The sequence below is a fragment of the Populus trichocarpa genome, chromosome 19 (assembly GCF_000002775.5).
Source record: "Populus trichocarpa isolate Nisqually-1 chromosome 19, P.trichocarpa_v4.1, whole genome shotgun sequence".
Taxonomy (NCBI): domain Eukaryota; kingdom Viridiplantae; phylum Streptophyta; class Magnoliopsida; order Malpighiales; family Salicaceae; genus Populus; species Populus trichocarpa.
The window spans coordinates 10479234-10500961 of record NC_037303.2 but is presented as its reverse complement, the minus strand read 5'-3'; the positions used below and the strand labels follow the sequence as shown (position 1 = coordinate 10500961).

The 21728-nt window shown below is 33.9% G+C and overlaps 2 pseudogenes; both read right to left on the bottom strand.

Moving 5' to 3' along the window:
- Window positions 1-5526: 5526 nt before the first annotated feature.
- LOC112325238 (probable aspartic proteinase GIP1) lies at window positions 5527-6381 on the bottom strand (annotated as a pseudogene).
- Window positions 6382-9835: 3454 nt separating this feature from the next.
- On the bottom strand, window positions 9836-11489 carry LOC18108374 (probable aspartic proteinase GIP1; annotated as a pseudogene).
- Window positions 11490-21728: the final 10239 nt, after the last annotated feature.

Genomic DNA, 21728 nt, shown 5'->3' with positions numbered 1-21728 from the left:
TAGTAAAGACAATGTAGCACTAGCATTCCTTCCCGGTTGATAAACCTTGTACATCAAGTACAATAATGAACAGTAAATGAGAGTTCTATAATGAAATTAAGTATCCTGATAAATAATGAGTTTATGATAGTATTTACATGTGTTCTGAACTACGTGATGAATTGTTAATCTTGTACTCAAAAGATTTGAGATTCGGTCAACTGTAAATTATTAGACATTAAATATTCATGACGTTGCCTACGATCGAGGTATTCAACAATGTATGAGTTTTTGATATTATAAGAAATAAATAGTCCATTTATAACAAAGTTTAAGTGATATATATACTTACTGAATAAAAGGTCTCAGTTCATTGCAGTTCAATAACACATAATTATATGCTTGTCTGAATTCTATTTCAGAAAAATATCTTCCCTTGCCAACATTTTTTGGCATGGGTCATCCAGGATTGGAGAATATTGACAAGTTCCTACTCGAAGGCACTTCACTACCATCGTCATACCTTGGAACGCGGTTGATTCTTGTTCTCAAATGAGGCTCAAAATAGTACGAGATAAATGTTAAGATTTTCTTAACAATATAGGTCTCACATATCAAAGCCTCAATATGCACCTTATTTTTAACCTTTTTCTTAAGGTTGAATAAGTACCTGCATGGAATTAAACAATTTTTTTCAATTAACAAAAAACAATGAAAATACATTTTTAATTACAATGCATGTGTAATCTCTAACCTCTCGAATGAATACATCCATCTATACTGGAGTGAGCCTCCAAATGTTTTCTCATACGGTAAATATATGAGTAAATGCTCCATCGAGTTAAAAAATGATGAAGGGAATATCATCTCATGTTTGCATATTGTTTATAACATGCCCATATGTCATGCACTCGGTCAGCTTAGCAAGTACAATATGGAGAAGTTTGGACACATGTTAATTTTCTGGTATTCTAGATCGAAGGGTTTTATCATAGACTAAACAACATAGAAATTCTCTTTCAGCCTGTTCCCTTCATGTAAAATGCTTCTTGCCTATTCGATAATTCTATCATAACCAGCCTTACTCAACCTATAATCCGACTTTATGGTAAACACGTGTGCAACAACCGATAATTTACTGTGATTTGTGCAGCCATCCTATAATGGTTCGTCAGAATATTTCAAAGATAAAAAACCTGGCCGCGTCTATATTAGGTTCTTAATCTACGATTGGACATTAAGCGGCATAACCCTGATTCATTCTCATCACATTCATAACCATAGTACTACAAGGATTACTGTTGTCATTTACAACTTAATGCACGTTACTAGCACTAGAAGTTGACCCAACCGTCCTTTCTAGCATGGTCTCGTGAGGAACACATGGTTCTCCATGTGCATACCAACACAGGTATTCCTCAATGAATCCTTTGTGTAGAAGTGCATCGTTACAACATCTAGATCGATAAACTTTTTATTTTTACACCTCTAGCATGGACACCTAATACCGCCTCCACTAATATTTCTCAGATTAGATATTACGTAATTAATAAAACCCTGAACCCCATTACAATAATCCATCCCCCGCAGTTCTTAGAGTGAATCTCGATACATCTATGATTGATTATCTATGACTTCTATTGAACCTACTTCAAATAATGATGACAACATGTATTAATTAACTACGTTAACTAAATAAATTTGAAAAAATTATCCAACCTACTTTAATACTTCTCTTAATTCATTATCAATTATCTACGTACATATAAATTTGTACATATTTATGGAAATTACAACTCGGCAATAAAATTGTCAAAATATAAAACGAACTTGTTAAACAAGCTATTATTTATTTCATCACAACACACCTAAGTTGGTAATTCGACATAAGTTTCAACAATTTACAAACAAATATAATTTTATAAAATCTAAAACAAACCATAACATGTACAAAATCATAAATCCATGCAACAAGTTTGTTTGAGAAAAAAATAATAAAACAAGTAAACACCCAAATAAAACATATATACTACAAAAATATGCAATAAAAAAATTAACATTTTAAAATTGTGTTTAAATTAAAGAAATGGTAGATTTACTAACTTCAAATGAAAAATCCACAATAAAATTTCAATTAGAACATGGATGTTGTCAAACAGAGTGCTGTTGTGATTGAAAAAGTTGAGGAATGATGAGTTGCGTTGAGATGAGGGGGGATGTGGGGGGGGGGGCTGTTTGTTTCACTACCAGAAAATTGATAAATACAAACGGAAATACCGAGGGAATATTTCCGTCGGTAAATTTCCGAGGGATTTTACCGACGGAAATATTCCCTCGGTATATACCGAGGGAATTACCGTGGGAAAAAAAATTAAAACAAAACAAAAAAAAAATGATGACGTGTCATTTTTACCAACGGACTTACCGACGGAATTACCGACGGAAGATTCCGTCGGTAAATTTGTTGGTAAATTGTGAACACTGTTCATCATGTTAATTACAAAGGGAATCACCGACGGAAAATTCCGTCGGTATTTTCCAGAGAGTAAATCACCGACGGATTGAAAAGTCGTCGGTGTTATTTGGCGGTTTTCTGAAAAAATTCAATTAATTTAAAATTTTCATTTAAATATTACAGACGGAATCACCGACGGATTGAAAAATCGTCGGTAATTTTTTGGCGGTTTCTGAAAAAATTTTACGAAATTGAAAATTTAAATTAAATATTACCGATGGAATTACCAACGGAATAATTAAAAAATATTAATATTTAATTATCCATCGGTAAATCCGTCTGTAAAGCGTCCCAATAAAAAGCCTGAATGCCCTTATTTCACAAGAGACAGACCCGTTTCTTATTATTCTTCTTCTTCTTCTTCTTCTTGTTCTTCTACTTCTTCTTCTTCTTCTTTTTCTTCTTCACTATATGTAAAAAACATCATTAAGGTATGTCTTCTTCTTCTTCTTCACTTTATGTAAAAAACATCATTTCTTATCTATTTCTTTCTCTTCTTTTCTCTCCTCATCTCCTTCTCTTTTCCTCCATGCTTGGGTATGTCTTCTTCTTCTTTATTCTTTTATCCTCTTAGTTTTTTTTTAATTAATATGCTTAATGAAATTTTTTTTCTCTCCTTAGCTTCACTTGCAACTACATTAAGGTAAGATTTTTTTTTCTTCTTTTTTCATGATTTTTTTCACTATATTTGTTTTTTATTTTATTTTTAATTGTTTTTGTTCTTAATAGTTGTATAAATGTTGTTGTGAGATTTTTTTTTCATATGAGATCAATTTTTAGTAGATTTATTTATAGGATTTTTAAATTTTTAGCAATTGCAACTTCATTTTTTTCATATGAATTAATTTTTTAGTTGAATAAATTATTTTATTTTATTTATTTGTTGCAAATTTGTTTGAATTGATTTTCTTATTCTTTTTTCCAAGCATTTTGAGTATATATTATACAGTGTTAATTTATGTTAATTTAATTATTTTATAATTTTATAAAATGAATTTTTTTTAAATGTTTTTCAATAATTACCGACGGAATTACCGACGGAAATTCCATTGGTAATACCGTCGGTAAATCCGTCGGTAATTCCGTCGGTAATTCCGTTGGTAATAAAAAAATTATTACCGACGCGTATGTTCCGTCAGTAAATCCGTCGGTAATTATATTACCAACGGATTTACCGACGGACAAAACATTACCGACGAACGATTCACCGACGGATCATTTCCGTCTTTGATTCCTTCGGTAATATAATTACCGACGGAATATGTGTCTTACACCGACGGAAAAATTCCGTCGGTAAAACTGTTAAATCTTGTAGTGTTTAGTTGCATAGGGTTTTTTTAAGGAAGAAGGAGAAATAGGGGAGGGTCGATGGCTAGGTCATATATTAACTATTACCGATGGATTTACCGACATAATTTTTCCGTTTGTTAATCCATCGGCAATTCTATCGGTATAAGTGACACGTCACTGCACGGTCTTCCCTGTTTGAATCCAACTATAATTCTGTAGGTAACGGCATCCACAAAAACTTACACATCATTCTTACTGTTTGGTTTTTTTAAATTCCTTCTATTCTGACTGGGATGCCTTTGGTATATATCGATGGAGTTAGCGATGAAAAACTTCGATTGATAAAGATCACCCCAAAATACCGACGGAAAAAATCTGTCTGTGATTTCGTTTAAATTCGTAGATTTTTTGGTAATAATGGGCCTAGCCTCGCAAGCCCACTCGCATCTAGCCTTGGTCTGTTGGGCTAGGTGTGAGACTTTGACCCTTTTTTTCTTATATTTAATTTTTTGTCTTTTGCACAAAAAAACAAATTAACATTGTATTTCAATTATTGTTTGATGTTGTCATGTTCCTCAAATAACATTATTGGTTAATTTTTATGGAAATGTTAATATATTTTCTAATTATTATGTGCTTCATATGAAAAAAAAAACTCATGAATATTCAATTAACATCAAATTTATGTTTTCTAAGATTTTCAATAAATTTGTTAAATAATATTATCACATTTATCATATTTTTTAATCTTTAATCATATATAAAATGTTAAGACTTTGTTTTTTTTTTTTAAAAAAAAAAAACTTGCTTTTAAGACCATGATGATTTTTTATTAAAAAAAGTAGTGTTTGCAATTTACAAAGCATCCTGGCACTGGGTTGAACTTCGATTTTGAGAGAGTATTTTTTTTTAATTATATTTTCAAATAAAAAATTGTTTTAAAAAGATATGTTAGTTATATTAAGTTTAATTGAGTTCATGATTTGAATCATAAATGTGATATATTAGCTCAAGTTAACCCGAATCCATCAAAGATGTTACTGTCTCCGTATTTTTTAAAAAATTACTTTGTATATATAACATTTTGAGATGGTAGTCAAAGATATTGAAAGCATATTAACAATGCCTATCCATTGTTTTTTGTTTAACAAAAATAATTTAATCAGACAAGTAGCATAGCAAGCTAACAGTAAACTATTATGCATCTAATCATTGAAAATAGCGGTATCAAAAAAAGGGCATTGGAAATATAAAATTAATAATGCCAACCATTATCACGTAAAAACTTTGACTACATGATAGATCTCTTAGCACAATCTTTAATTGTTAAGCTATTTCTTCCAAGTGTTATAATAGATTTTTATTTTCTTGATCAATTCATCATTTTTGCTGTATCTCATGCTTGGCAGTAGAGTCTCAATCCACCAATGTTGATCTTTGTTCAAAGCATTGAGCGAGCAGAAGAACTATATGGAGAGCTGAAATTTGACAGCATTAGAGTTGGTGTTATTCATTCGAATCTATCACAGGAGCAGGTAATCTTTTCTTGCAGTTCCATTTATATGGTCAAGCTTGCATTCTTTGGTAATCAATGATGTGCACAAGGAAAATCAAGGAAGATCCTGGTGCCCACTCTTGCAGGGCCTTCCAGAACTCTGCTGAATCTGTTTCATTGTTTGTGGCATTTAATATTATAGATTCCTGTTACTTAGTTATCCTAGCAGTTATAGTACTTTACACTAGTCTTTTTCACTTGAACTCAGGGAGAGAATGTTATCGATGACTTCAGAGCTGGAAAGACATGGGTTTTGATTGCAACTGATGTGCTTGGTCGGGGTATGGATTTCAAAGGAGTGTAAAGAAGTGATTTTGAGAGGTCAATTCCATGCAAGAAATTATAAGGCCCTTTACTACCGAAAAGAGCCACACCAGGTTGAGAGATGGATCCTGACAAGCACATAGCAAAACAATTTGGAGAGGAAGAGAAGGATTTACTGATCTGTACTGGGATTGAGAGGTTTGAGTTGCCCAGGGAGGCTAAGCCAGTTACACCCTTAGCCAGGCCTTTCAGAAAACCAGTTCGGGCACAGGAAAAGATGAAATTATCGATCGAGGAAAGAGAGCCTAGGTTATTGAGCAAGGCGAGATAGTCAACAAGGGCGTCGTTGAGGCTATTAACTTTTTTGTAGTCAACAGTTTCGATGGGGTCCGTCAAGGAGGAAGATGAAAGAGTTGTTTGCACAATTTGGACCCTGGTGGACCGTCGCAAATGTCCTCGCAACCATAAGCACTAAGAGAATAAAGATGGAACTGTTACAGGGGACATGTTGGTAAGTGGAGGAAATGTAGTCGTCGCAATTTACCCAGCTGTACGTAGCACCAAGATCCAAGACCAATTTGGTGGGCATGAGAGGGGTTTTTAGGTATGCAGTGATGATATATTGGCCGGTTTAATGGTCCTTCTGGATTGGCGTTTGGAGGGGCGTTTGGAGGGGAGGAGCTGCTTGAGAAGGGATACACGATAAGAGGAAGAAAAAAATCAGAAGAGGGACTGCTAGCTTTGCCATTGATAATTGTTTCGAGTGTTGTTGAGAGCAGGATTAATTATGATCTAGATAATCATGTGAGAGTCATTTATAGAGTTGGCATGGAGTCCTGTGTTACATTGGAAGTACGTGCATGTTCTGTTCTGCCGGCGATGAATCTCAAGATCTCTCCGTGTGCTGCACATGACGGCATACCGCTTAGGAATTTTGCCTCCTGTAATTGATTTGACTCGGATAAAGAAGCAACTTGTAGCATTCTGTGAGTGTGTGTCTTCATGGATAACACAACATGGTTTCCTAAAAGTCGATATAAATGATTAGTTAAAAAATATATATTGGAGAAACGTAATTGACTTTTCGTCAATGCAGATATATTCCCTAATTTTGCAAATTTGTATTTTTTTTTGGTAATTTATATATTCTTTAATTAAAACTAGGTTTGCATACAAAAAATAACTGTTCATGCCATGGTGGTGTATTTATTAGTTTAACCCAACAATCTACCTATACGAAGGTGAACAACAAAATCATTGAGATTTAGTTAGTGTTTCGCAAAGTTGCTGGTTGCATGTTTGTTATTTTTTTTTTAATTATATTGGGTTCAATGCTGACAAAATCATGAGTTGACTTATAAAATCGTACAAGATAAAGCTTCAACATACACCTTGTTTTTAACATTTTTTTAAGGTTGAATAGGTACCTGGAATTAAACAAATGTTTTTAATTAACAATAAACAATGAAATACATTTTTAATTACAATGCATGTGTAATCTCTAATATCTCGAATGGATACATCCATCTATATTAGACTAAACCTCTAAATTTTGTCTCATATGGCAAATGTATGGGTAGATGCTCCATTGAGTCAAAAAACGATGGAGGGAATATCATCTCAAGTTTGCAATTGTTTATAATAGGAATGCTACATGTCCTACACTTGGTCAGCTATATTTTCAAGGGAGTATAATATGTAGAAGTTTAGACACATGTCAATTTTCTAGTAGCTTAGACCGAGGGGTTTCATTATGGACTTAATAACATAGAAGTTCTCTTTCAGCCTATTCGACAATTCTGTCATAACCGGCCTCACTTAATCCATAATCTGACTTGATGGTAGAGTACCTGTGCAACGACCGATAATTTACTATGATTTGTGTAGACATCCCATAATGGTTCGTCAGAATCTTTCAGAAGATAAAAAAAACCTATCCATGTCTGTATTAGGTTCTTCATCTATGATTGGACATTGAGTGACATGACTTTGATTTATTCTCATCGTATCCATAACCATAGTCCTATAAGGATTACTGTTGTCATTTACAACTCCATGCATGTTGTTAACACTAGGGGTGTTCACGGTTTGGTTCGGTTCGATTTAGACTAAAAAAACCAACCGAACCAAATTACATTAATTTTGTGAAATATTAATCGAATCGGACCGAAAACTGGTTCAAACCGAACCGGTCCAGTTCGGTTAAATCCGGTTTTTTTGGCAAAAAACCGGGAAACCTAATCCCATCATTTAGACTCATTCGTTCAGCAGAGTGAAGAAGATTTGTTTCGGTTTCAATTCCTTGATCGAAACTACCAAAAAGACACGATACGGGGAGCCATACTCTACGGTCTGGTCTAACTGATGTTCCCAAACACTTCAGCAAGATAAAGAAATATAATAGTTAGTAGATGAGTGAGGCATTAGTTCTGTTAGCTTGAAGTTTGCTATGGCCCCCCTCACTGAACTAATTCATGTAGCAAATCCAAAAAATGATGATGTCAGCCTATTCTTGCTTTACTGATTAGATCACTGTTTCTTGAGCTTGTAGAAGCATTTGATGAGGAGGTAGATGTTCCGCTTCCATCACGACTATCGGCTGATTTAGACGACTTTTTTGGGAGCCTATTGACTCAAGTCCACAACATGCATTGAGAGGAAACTGAGAAAGGAAGATTGGGAATTAATTGAGAGGAAGATTGGGAATTTCTCTGGGCAAGAGGTAGCTTTTTGTGAGAGGCAGGAAGAGGAAGGTTATGTTAATTGTTAGGGCTAGCCGGTTAGGTTACAATTTAACTATTTAACCGATAAAACCTCAAAGAAAAATAACAATTTAACTATTTTTTAAATAATTTTATCACATTTATCATATTTTTTAATCTTTAATTATATATAAACTGTCAAGACTTTGTTTTAAATTTTTTTTTTAAACATGCTTTTAAGACCATGATGAATTTTTATTTAAAAGGTAGTGTTTGCAATTTACAAAGCGTCACGGCACTTGGAGTTCCATTTATATGGTCAAGCTTGCATTCTTTGGTAATCAATAATGTGAAGAAGGAAAATCAATGAAGATCCTGGTGCCCACTCTTGCAGGGCCTTCCAGAACTCTGCTGAATCTGTTTCATTGTTCGTGGCATTTAATATCATAGATTCCTGTTACTTAGTTATCCTAGCAGTTATAGTACTTTACACTGGTCTTTTTCATTGAACTCAGCGAGAGAGTGTAATCGATGACTTCAGAGCTGGAAAGACATGGGTTTTGATTGCAACTGATGTGCTTGGTCGGGGTATGGATTTCAAAGGTGTCAAGTGTGTGATTAATTATGATTTCCCAGATTGTGCTGCTTCATACATTCACAGGATTGGTATGTTTCTGAACCTCTGGATACACTCCTATGTCTATATGTGAGGTGATTGCATATAAGTTCATTAAAGTCTGACAAAAATGGAAGAAGCCATAACCATGTTGTGAGCACCAATAATAGTGAGACATTTTGATCCAATTTATCAATCTGTTAGCCTTAGGCATTGAACTGTCATTTATTTTAGGAAGATTCCTTAATTTCCTCACTTTCACTGTGCCTTGAGTGTCTTTAATTCTGATTTTGTATGATTTTCATCTGATAGTTCCTTACATCTGTTTCAAGCAATTGTTTTTAATTATAGGATGGAATTGAATTGCCACGTTGCGAGTATCATTTACAAACGTAGTAGAGAAATGTGAAAGCAGTCTCTTGTGTGGATTAATAATGGAGTTGCCAAAGAAAAAAAAAGAGCAACAATTATGGGAACCCATCTCCTCTTCCTTACATTGTCGTGCAAGTTGTTGATTCTGGCCACTAAAAATGACCCCAAAATCAGAATTGGAGGAGCTACGATTATTATTATTATTATTATTATTATTATTATTATTATTATTCTCTTGAAGACCAATACTGGTGGTGAAGCTAGGAGAAAAGGACTTGTAAGAATCTTGCAATTCTTGTAAACAATTGTTGTTTCTTGGCTTAGCAGCAAGATTTGGAAAATAAAATGGGTTGAGTTCATCATCGTCATCAAAAGTCAAAGAAGTCAAGCACTCAAAAGGGCTTTCATAATTCTCATCGATGTTTGTAGTGGTAGTCGCAGAGGTGCAATTGCTTACTATTGCATGAGTGGAGCATATTTTGATGACTTAACTTGGTCGCAACAGTTGTTTTAAATTTAAGTTGACCACAACGACACAATAATTATGTGAAATTTAAATTCATTTATTTGAGAACACGGACTTTTATTACAAAGCTAGATAGGCCTGTCTTTGCCCCTTAGCTCAACGAAGGTAGAAAAACTCAACGAAAGCATGCATACAGTACATGGTGGATGGTATAAATACATCATCTTTTTAAACTTTTCTGGTAGGAAATTCGTAGTCTGCGCAATTGGTCCCCTTGGACAAAATTGATGAACTGAAACCCAGTTTCTGTGACTGTAGATCGAATTGTAGCAAATTGTCCTCCAACTGAAGACCACCAATCATGATCGATGGGCCATCAATCCCACCATCCACAAAACCCAAGCACCAAACATCGACACTCTTCTTCGTAACCCTCACCATAGAGTTCGATCCAAACATCTTCCAAACCACATCTTGTCTATCCAACACAAGTTCGATTATTGGTACAGCCGGTCCCATTTGTGTAGTCTTCACAGCACCCGCAGGGTAGCAGACTCTGAATGGCTTGACAGGCTTTGTTGTAGTAAGATTGAAAGCAGAGGAAGCTGCTTCCTTCAAGAAAGCCAGGGTAAAAGCCTTGTAAATAGAACTCTGTAACTTCGTGTATGGCACAACAGTGCTAATCCTGGTCCCCCCCATAACCTCGATCATTAAAGGCCAACAGCGCTTTGTTAAAAGCCACCATCTTTCCGTTCACTTTTATGGAAGTCAGCCCTACATAATACTCAGGAGATCTGTGGGAATACGGATCAAAATCTTTTCCAAACGGGTTAAAAATAAGAGGAGTGTAAAGAAGTGATTTTGAGAGGTCAATTCCATGCAAGAAATTATAAGGCCCCTTACTACCGAAAAGAGCCACACCAGGTTGAGAGATGGATCCTGACAAGCACATAGCAAAACAATTTGGAGAGGAAGAGAAGGCTTTATTGATCTGTACTGGGATTGAGAGGTTTGAGTTGCCCAGGGAGGCTAAGCCAGTTACACCCTTAGCCAGGCCTTTCAGAAAACCAGTTCGGGCACAGGAAAAGATGAAATTATCGATCGAGGAAAGAGAGCCTAGGTTATTGAGTAAGGCGAGATAGTCAACTAGGGCATCGTTGAGGCCATTAACTTTTTTGTAGTCAACAGGTTTGATGGGGTTATTGGGGATGAAGAGGAAAGAGTTGTTTGCACAATTTGGGCCCGGTGGACCGTCGCAAATGTCCTCGCAACCATAACCACTAAGAGAATTAGAGATGGAACTGTTACAGGGGACATGTTGGTAAGTGGAGGAAATGTAGTCGTCGCAATTTACCCAGCTGTATGTAGCACCAAGATCCAAGACCAATTTGGTGGGCATGAGAGGGGTTTTTAGGTATGCAGTGATGATATATTGGCTGGTTGAATGGTCCTTCTGGATTGGCGTTTGGAGGGGCGTTTGGAGGGGAGGAGCTGCTTGAGAAGGGATACACGATAAGAGGAAGAAAAAAATCAGAAGAGGGACTGCTAGCTTTGCCATTGATAATTGTTTCGAGTGTTGTTGAGAGCAGGACTAATTATGATCTAGATAATCATGTGAGAGTCATTTATAGAGTTGGCATGGAGTCCTGTGTTACATGGGAAGTACGTGCATGTTCTGTTCTGCCGGCGATGCATCTCAAGATCTCTCTGTGTGCTGCACATGACGGCATACCGCTTAGGAATTTTGCCTACTGTAATTGACTTGACTCGGATAAAGAAGCAACTTGTAGCATTCTGTGAGTGTGTCTTCATGAATAACACAACACAGTTTCCTAAAAGTTGATTGATATAAATGATTCGTTAAAAAAATATATATTGGAGAAACGTCTTTTGACTTTTGGTCAACGCAGATATATTCCTTAATTTTGTAAATTTCTATTTTTTTTAATTTATATATTCTTGAATTAAAACTAGGTTTGCATTAAAAAATACTGTTCATGCCATGATGGTATATTTATTAGTTTAACCCACAAATCTACCTGGTGAACAACAAAATCATTAAGATTTAGTTATTGCTTGTCAAAGCGGCTGGCTAATATTTATATAAAAAAAAAATTACTGTTTAAAATTAATATTTTAATATTTTTTAAATTATTTTTATATTCTGATGTTAAAAGTAAATTTTAAAAATATAAATAAAATATTATTTTGATGTAATTTTAAATGAAAAATATTTTAAAAAATAAACGCTATTATAATAACAAATACTTCAAATTATGATTTGGAGATTAATTACTTCAAGTTTTGCTTTTAATTAAAAGTTCATATATATATATATATATATATATATATATAGATTACTATCATTGTGCGTATAGGTAAGCTTCACTTGAACTTCAGAAAACAATTGAATATGCAGCTAATTATACTGGGCTTTCCTTTTTTAACTGGCACTCTTTTTATTTATTTAGTTTTGGTCTTGATGGTTTGACATATTTTTTTTAAATAGAGGCATTATGATATTCTTTTGATTTTTTTTTTAATTTTTAGTAGTTATATCTTAAAATTTGATAAAACACCGTAAATCCACAGGCCAACTGAGGGACTGAAATATATATATATCAACATATATATCAACACTCCAATCATGCTCCCACTGACTTCGATCCCATCACAAGACCAGCGGGAGAAATGGTCGCATTTGGCATACTGTGTGTAACTGTTGTTGGGTTGTATGTGGTGGAAGGATTTGTTTTTTGTTGATGGGAACGTGATTTTGGATGGGCCAGAATTTGCCAGGGGAGGGGATATTTTTTGGGTGGGAGAGAAATTGGTGAGAATCTGGAATACTTTTTACCATTATTAACACAAAAGGAGCCAAAAGCAGAAACCGAACCTTGAATAATCCACCTTCATTTCTCATGGCAAGGTCTGCATTAAACATAAAAATATTAATAAATGCTAAGAATTGTGCATAGAAATATAAAACGAAGAAGTGGAATATTTGCTACAAAGAAAGAATAATATTTTTATATCCAATTTTTTTATTAATTACATTAAAAAAAATTATTGTGCCGATTAATTCACTATTCATCAGAACACAAACCATTGTTCTCTGCAACATATTTTTTTTTACTTAGAATTATTTTGCTATTATAAAAAATTATATTTGAAATATTGGAGAAAAATTTTAAACACATTAAAACAGAAGTCCATATGAATAGTTACCTGGTAAATAATTACTCTTCACCGAGTGATGATGTCCCAAAAAATCCAAGTAGTCTAGGAATAGGACTCCCGGATTGGATAATTAGTTAATCAATTGTTTCTAGTAATTTCATCAATTCTTTATAGTCAAGGTGATTGATAGTTTATACTTGGTGCCTGATAAATCAAGGTAACTTGTGGCTAGTACCTGCAAAAGATCTCATTTGATGGACATGGAGACTCTTTGATGGTAAAGTTAGTAACTTTGTAAAGAGAGAAAATGCAATGATATTTTAGAAAGATAAACTCTAAAAATATATATGCGAAGAATGTTGAGAATGAAGAGATTGAAAAATCTTTGTTCTGAATGTCTCATTGTGTATTTATTGCCCATGAGTCTTGTCTTTTTGTGAAGAATATTGTTTGTGGTGTAATTTTATCCTTGTGATATTTTGAGTTGTATTCTAATCAAAATAATACGTATTGAATTCCCTGGTGCGTGTTGGACTCGGACAATGTGCCCAAGCCCATAAGAGGTGAAAGTGGGTCCGGGTTGGCTACCTAGACCCAAACATGTTAGGCCCGGGCGTGACAACTCAAGCCCATGAATGGTGAAAATAGGCCCGGACACACTACTTAGATCCAAACATGTTGGGCTCGGGCATGACATCTTGAGCCCACTAGAGGTGAAAGCGAGTTTAGATGCGATATCTGGACCAAAGCATGTTAGGCTTAAGGCACACTCCTAAGCCCGAGCACGTTAGGCTCGGGCATGGAATCCTAAGCCCACAGTAGTGCTGAGATGGACGCCCAGCACCAAATATGCAGGGCATACGTCCTGCATGGGCTCGAGCAGTAGCTCGAGCCCATGCTCCTTAGGTACTGTTAGGCTCGAGCTACCATACCCGAGCCCACTCTCCTAGGGACTCTTGTAGTATTTTGGGTTTAGGAATCAACTTAGGGATTCTTTTTTATTGAAAAGATGAGGATCAACTTAAGGATCCGTACATCTTGAAAATGAGATAAGATTGTCTCAAGGATTCAACTCAACTAGAAAAATAGTGGGATCATTTGAGGGATCTATACCACTAGGTATGAGAAAAAATCAACTCAAGGATTCTTATTAATTTAAAATACGATGACCAACACAGGGATCCATACATCTTAAAAATAAGATAAGATCATCTCATGGATCTACCTCAACTAGAAAACAATGGGATCATCTTAGGGATTAGCACCACTAGGACGAATGAGAAAAAAACAACATATGAATTCTTCTCGATTGAAAAAAGGATAAACTCAAGGATTTGTACATCTAGAAAAAAGAGATAAGATTATCTTAGGGATTTACCTCAATACAAAATAGTGGGATTATCTCAGGGATTTACCTCAACTACAAAATAGTGGGATCATCTTAGGGATTCCACACCACTGGTAATTATAAATAATCATTTCATGGATTCTTCTCAATTTAAAAGACCATGATCAACTCAAGGATCTATACATCTTGAAAATAAGATAGGATTATCTCATGAATCTACCTCAACTAGAAAGTAGTTAGATCATCTCGGGGATCTGCACTACTAAGAATGAGAAATAATCAATTTTGGATTTTTTTAATTAAAAAGACAGGGATCAACTTAGAGATCCGTACATCTTAAACATAAGATAAGATCATCTTAGGGATCTACCTCAACTAGAAAGAAGTGAGATCATCTTAGGGATCCACACCACTAGGAATAAGAAAGAATCAACTCGAGGATTCTTCTTGATTTAACATATGAGGATTTACTTAGGATCCGTACATCTTGAAAATAAGATAAAATCATCTCATGGATTTATCTCAACTGGTATGTAGTGGGGTCATTTCAAGGATCTACTCTACTAGGAATGAGAAAAAATAAATTTAGGGATTATTCTTGATTGAAAAGACAAGGATCAACTCAGGGATCCATACATCTTAAGAATAAGATAAAATCATCCTAAGGATCTACCTGAACTGGAAAGCAATGAGATTATCTCAAGGATCTAAATGATAAAAAATCAAGTCAGGGATCTACCTCAACTAAAAGCAGTGGGATCATCTAAGGGATCCACAAATGAATTATTCTCAACTAGAAAGAAAATGGATCCTCTTTAGGATCCAAATAACTTAAAATATTACCTTGATTACCAAGCTCAACTCGACTCAGATGATGTCCTAGTTGATGTTTGGCTTGGATTCTTTGCCAAATCTTGGTTAGCTTGGCACCATTAGATTCTGTAGGAATTTGTTACCTGTCTATTCCTTGCCATAAAATTTGTGCAATGCTTAGAGGTAAGATGGTATATATGCATCTTTACTTGTTTAAAAATATAATCCCTCTTTTTTTTAATCTACCTTCACTTGATTAGTGAGGGTTTCCATCTCTGGTTTAAGTCTTTAGTCACATGACTCTTCAATCTATTCAAGTTTTGCCCATGTTGTTACTATCTTTGCATACTTTTTTATCATGTTGTTTAGACCATGTACAACAAATATTACTCTCTTGTGTTTGTTTTATGAAACTTTGCTTAGTTTAACCATTCTTTGGAAATTGAGAAATTGTTTTTTAGCCATGATGTTGCCTCTTGGTTGGATTGTGCCCTCAAGTGTGGTATTATTTAACCATTGGCTACTTATCATATTTCTTGGTAGAGAAGTAAAGCTCAACTACTCAATTTCTAAAAGAGTTCACAAAATCATCCATTGTCATAGATTGTTTTAAGCAATAATACCTGACACGACCAAAAGATTGATGTCTTCTCCCAAGTGTAGGAGTGTCGAAGTAATAAATAACCCAGCAAGACCGGGGTCAAACCACAGGGAGGTTAACTGTATAAACTACAAATAAAGAACTAGATAATAATAGAAAAGGAGTTGAAGAAAGCTTTGAGATGTGATATTGATATAAGGATTAAATAAGGATAAAATAATTGTCAAAGTTAGAGGATCCACTAATGGTATTTCAAGCAAGTATAGTATAAACTCTTTTTATTACTCAACTGGAAACCACATACAAAGAAGGTTCCAATCAGATTATAAATTGTTAACATGATTACATTTGTTATCTTATTCGAATAATGCTAATACTTGTAAATGTTGTCAGGTATTCATGATTATAACTTATGTTAACAACAAATCAAGTTCCTTTCATAGCACAGGTATCGGTTATACCATACAGTTTGGGCTATGAAAGTGCCAAGTATTTGTTGTACCAAGGTTATACAACATAAATCTAGATTAATCATTTAACAAGCAAAGTATTAAAAGTGAACAAGATAACAAATACAAAACATGTTAGTATCAAACATTAAAGTCCATGTTGAGTTTATACTATACTTATTCTTACACCATTAGTGTAACCTTTTCACCTTGACATAATAAACTTAGCTAAACATAATGAAGAAGAGAAACATAAATAAACAAGATAAGAACATAAATAAGATATAAGTTAACTAAGTAAAGGAAAGGAAATGAAAAGCATAAACAAAAGATTAATACAAACAAAACTTCAGCATTACAAAAATATAAAGAGAGAGCAAGAACATGATCTTGATCTGAAAACCAAGATGCCTAAATACATGGAAAATGCCTCCCTTTATAGGCCAAAATTTGGAACTATTGATTTGATGACTAATTGTTGAGTGGGTAGCCACATCTTGACTTGGTGACAATCCTTATCTTCTTGTCTGAACAAAACGTCATTGCTAACGTCAGAATTTGAATAGATTGTCCTCATGAAAGTTCTAGGAAATTGTCTCAGCTTTCCAACAAAAAAAGAATCAGTGCATTTGGACTTCTAGAACTCGAGATATGGGGTGAACACTAAACAGTGTCTGGGTTGCAGGATAGATTCCAACTTCTCCGTTGTTGCTAAGATTTGGACTTCCAAACAGCAGAATTGAGTCTTGGACTCCGCATGAATGTTTTAGGCCTATGTCTTAGCTTTCTAGCCATATAAACTAAATTGAAATCCAAGATCTACAGCTCCAGATATGACCCAATGACTGAACAGTGTTCCAATGTGGACTGAACCAGCATCTCTTTTCAAAGCTTAACCCTATCTTTGTCTTTTCAATTTCAGTAGTTAAACTCATCAATCAATCATTTGATTTATATGATAGGCCTGCATTTAAGATGAACATTTACCATAAATTAAAGCTATCTTATAGTATCAGACTTGTTATTATAAAGCATGCTTTAGTTAAGGAGTTATTGATACTTCAAGTGCAAAATGATGATATAAAACCTTGATAAAAATATACTTTTACGTACTAATCAATACCCCCAGCTGATCTGGTTGTACATATCATTAAAAAGGCATTCATCATTGTCATATACCATTCATGGCTTTGCCAGATCATTATTTACTATTATTGTTGTAATAGGCTTTTTAAAATTGGATTACCTCTAGATGTGCTTATATTTCGAAAGACCATGAAAAAAAACTTATACATCATCATTTTTTTATCAAGACTTTGCAAAATAAGATAATGAGAATTTTTCAAAAAATATTTTTTCATATTTTCAGACCACATCACAAATTTTACTAACTGCATATTTGTGTGTCTCGTGGTTGGCATGAAATCATTAAGATGTAAATTGGAAAGTATTTATTTGATATTTTATTGATCTCAACAAGGTATAGGTTGAGAAAGAAATACTAGCTTAAAATTGGGCTATCTATGGTTCAAATGAATTTCTCAAAATCTTGACTATCTTGTATTTGAAAAATAAAAATTACCCAATATAAGTTTAAAACAATTTTTTTAGAAATTTTTACAATTTCCTGGGTAATTGTTTTTTTTTAATTATGATTTAGTCTCTTCTTTAAGTGAGATTTGCAATTGGTGAAAATACATGATAAGATAACCTTTTGTCTTTTATTAGATTCAAAGTAAAGGGATTGAGTGAAAGCTTATGGTTTTGTTGAGAAAAAATTGTGTCTTCTTGAACACTCATTTTATCATCACGAATAATAATATATTGCTTATTTACTATGTCATGACTCTTTTGAAAAAGTTATTTGCATTTTGAGAGATCTATTTATTGATCAAGGTTATTTGCTTGCTTGATTATAAAAGACTTTATAAAGAAACATAATGCAGAGGCATGGAAAAATAGGATTTATAAGCTCAAAAAGTGTATCAGGATTTCAAAGACTTAAGATTGTTGTCAGTTGTTTATCCTTATATTTTTTACTCTTTTTTTACCATATTTTTTGTACTTGCCCTCTTTGATTGTTTTGGTGTGGTAAGCTTATTTTCTTTACTTTGTAATTTTTGTTTTTGATTTGAGCATGCTCCCTAATATTTGAGCTTGTGGGGCTCTGTTCTTTTGGATTACTATGAAATTTTATCAATCTTTTTGAACTTTCAATTGCCCTAGTATAGGTGTGATCATAGTCAATGTTTTTATGAAGGAAACTTTTCATGCTCAAAAGGGACTACAAAGGGGTATATTTAATTTTTATTATGAAAATGATAACAAAGATGATCTTTTCTTATTTATAGAGTTAATGGTTAAAACTAATAAATTGTAACATCGTTTAATGTAATTTGTTTGGACTTTCAAAGAATTGCATTTCACAAGTCTATGATTACCAAATCTACCACACACCATTTTGTATACAAATAAATAGACATGAAGTGCAGGTAATTGATGTTTTTTCAATTTCCTTTTTTTTTTTGTTTTAGGTGGTTGGTAAAGTAGGAATTGCTTGATTAATTGAATTATTTGCTATCCAAGATGCCAAAATGTTGTTTTGAACAAACATATAATTTTCTCTGAAATCAAAAGATAAATTCAATTTCACAAAATTATTTTAGCAAAGAATTTTCTATAACCAATTTTGGCTTTCATGTAGAGTTATAAGGGTTAATTTTTTTGAATCTTGAAAGGGTGAGGGTTGCCTTAAGCATCTAAGTTATGCACTCTAGAGTTTGACCATTTTTTTCATTTTATTTATCCAATCATGGATGAAAATAAAATGTCAAATGTCATTTTCATAAATAAAAAAAAACATCTTTTAATTTCAAAGCAATAGCGAGACAAAAGAAGTCATACTTATTTAAAAGATATGATGTAGTTCCAGAACACATGGAAACACATACTTAAAGAAGAGATACAATTTTATATTTTTCATTAAAGTACAAAAAAGGCAAAGTTCAATGACAAAAAGGTTGACAATGCAACACTTTTTTCTTGGGTCAACTTCCCCAACAATATCAGTGTTTTATTAGCATTCAAGTCTGAAAAATGTGTTATGAACTAAGATTTTAATGATGTACCATTTTCCCCTAAATTCCATGGGATGAAGGTGCAGGGATGTACTTATATAGATGCAAGTTGGGTAGAAACTGTAGGTTGTGTTAATGGTCCCTCTCTTGATGATTTGGATTGTAGAGCTTATTCAAGCTTACTAGCGAGCCTAACGACCTCTCCTTTGATATTGACCATCTTTCTTTGATGGTGGGCTTCTAACTGTGCTCTCACTTCATTATCTATAAGTCTTTTTTAGAGTTAGGTGTTATAGATTCTGAAGGATCGGTTTTTAGAGGGACTTATATTTCACTTGCAAATGAAAGCCAAGTAATTTTTAAAAAAATATAAGAGAAAGAGGTATATTGAATATGGATTCACCTTTCAGGGAATGACAATAGTCGCTACTTATGGATTTGAAATCTTGATGTCATTATCATGTTAACAAGGGATCCGTGTTTAGCTTGCTTAAATTTGACCTTTTGGTAGCCCACCAGCTTCTAGCCCTAAACAGTTCTTTTTTATTAGTTATAATAACTCAGATTCATGTAGAATTTCTATATGCCAGCCATTTGTCACCCAAAGGTTCTAGAATTTAAGAAGTCATATGTTGAGCTTACCTTAGTGAGATTACACAAGGTACAACCTAGAGGTAAGTCCATTATAAACGTATAGAGTATGTTACTACCTAGTCTCAAAAGGTTTTCATTTGCTTAGTGATCAACCTTTAAAGGCTAATATAAGGTCTATCAGGTAGGCTGCATTGTTAGTCTTATCTTAAATTATGAATGGTCTATTGTGTTATACTATCAATGGTCTACTTATAATATTCATAACTCTAACGTTAGTTAATGTTGGGCTAAAAATATTACTCATAATTCTAGCATTGGTGAGTATTGTAAGAAGAAAAATATTTTTGACTCTAACGCCAATAAATATTGAACTAAGAATAGTATTTTCAATTATGGTTGTTGCACCTGACATCGCAACGACCTATAAAAATTAATGTTTGCGAAAAGAACACATAATTGACATCTTATTCTTAGATGAGAAAGGTCTTGTTTAAGGAGTCGCCACCTAGTATTATGGCCACTAAAAACCCTAACTGGTCAACATAGATTCTATGGTACGAGATTGGTTACATAAAAGAAAAGATATTATCACTCCTTAAGCGTCCTATCTGAGGTAAATTGCATTGTTGATTTTGTCTTAAATTGTTAAGGGTTTGTTAGATTATGCTACGATGGTCTGCTTGTAATATTCTTGACTATGGCGTATTCGGCTATGAATACTTCCAACTATAACGTTAATAAATATTACGTAACAAAAAAAAGCATGGTATTCCTGACTCTGGTGCTGGTGAATAAACCAGTAAAATTTGAATTGAAAGCAAAGCAAAGCATGGGTATGTTTGTAAGCTTAAGAAAGCATTATATGGTCTCAAACAAGCACCTCGTGCTTGGTTTGAGAAATTCCCTATTGTGATCTCGTCTCTTGGATTTGTTTCTAGTAGTCATAATTCTGCCCTTTTTATTAAGTGCACTAATGTAGGTCGTATTATTCTGTCTTTATATGTTGATGATATGATTATTATTGGTGATGACATTGATGGTATTTCAGTTTTCAAGACAGACTTGGCTACATAATTTGAAATGAAGGATTTGGGTTATCTTCGATATTCCCTGGGTATTGAGGTAGCTTCCTCACCCAGAGGTTATCTTCTTTCTCAATCAAAATATATTGCAGATATTCTTGAGCAGGCTAGACTAAGTGATAACAAGACTATAGATACTCCCATTAAGGTTAACGCAAGGTATTCTTCTTCTGATAGTTTACATTTGACAGATCCTACTTTATATCGTACTATTGTTGGGATCTTGGTATATCTCACCATTACTCTTCCAAATATTGCATATGTTGTTCATGTTGTTAGTCAAGTTGTTTCTTCTCCTACTACTGTTCACTGGGTAGTTGTTCTTCGTATTTTGCGATATCTTCAGGATACAGTCTTTCAGAGTCTTTTACTTCCATCCACCTATTTCTTGGAGCTGCGTGCATACTCTGATGCTGATCATGGTAGTGATCCCATAAATCGTAAGTCTGTTACCAGTTTTTGTATCTTTCTAGGTGATTCTCTTATTTCTTGGAAGAGTAAGAAATTATTTATTGTTTCTCAATCCTCAACTGAAGCAGAATATCGTGCTATGACATCTACTACAAAGGAGATTGTTTGATTATGTTGGTTACTTGCTAATATGGGAGTTTCCATTTCTCATCCTACTTCTATGTATTGTGACAACCAGAGTTCTATTCAGATTGTTCACAACTCGGTTTTTCATTAGCGAACTAAGCACATTGAGATCGATTGTCATCTTACTTGTCATCATCTCAAGCATGACACCATTACCTTGCCTTTTGTTTCTTCTTCCTTGCAGATTACAGATTTCTTTACCAAGTCGCATTTCATCTCTCATTTTTG